This window comes from Sinocyclocheilus anshuiensis, unplaced genomic scaffold (assembly GCF_001515605.1).
Source record: "Sinocyclocheilus anshuiensis isolate Anshui unplaced genomic scaffold, SAMN03320099.WGS_v1.1 scaffold635, whole genome shotgun sequence".
Taxonomy (NCBI): domain Eukaryota; kingdom Metazoa; phylum Chordata; class Actinopteri; order Cypriniformes; family Cyprinidae; genus Sinocyclocheilus; species Sinocyclocheilus anshuiensis.
The window spans coordinates 50,748-51,059 of record NW_015551039.1 but is presented as its reverse complement, the minus strand read 5'-3'; the positions used below and the strand labels follow the sequence as shown (position 1 = coordinate 51,059).

Here is a 312-nt window from a genome sequence, read left to right as displayed (position 1 = left end):
AGTCGCAATGTGATTTTTAACAAAGCCAGTGCGATATAAATGCTTGTATTACCAGATAACCAAGAACAAAGAGATACAACACAATGACCTTGTAAAATGGTTCATGCACACACACACACACACACACACACACACATACGAACAAAATCTCTCTCTCTCTCTCTCTCTCTCTCTCTCTCTCTCTCTCTCAGACTCAGACACAAAACAAGAGCCCTGTAATGTAACTGTCAAGACCATCTATCATAATTGAGCAGCACAAATTTGATATATTAAAAAATAATAGGATTCATAGACCGACACCCCCCCCCCCCG

The 312-nt window shown here is 40.4% G+C and overlaps 1 long non-coding RNA gene across 1 annotated transcript in view; it reads left to right on the top strand.

Moving 5' to 3' along the window:
* Window positions 1–257, top strand: part of LOC107661372 (uncharacterized) — a 48,893-nt gene extending 48,636 nt beyond the window's left edge. Inside the window, exon 4 of the long non-coding RNA XR_001631102.1 lies at window positions 192–257. This is a non-coding gene — a long non-coding RNA (uncharacterized LOC107661372). The remainder of the gene's footprint in view (window positions 1–191) is intronic.
* The last annotated feature ends 55 nt before the right edge of the window (window positions 258–312 follow it).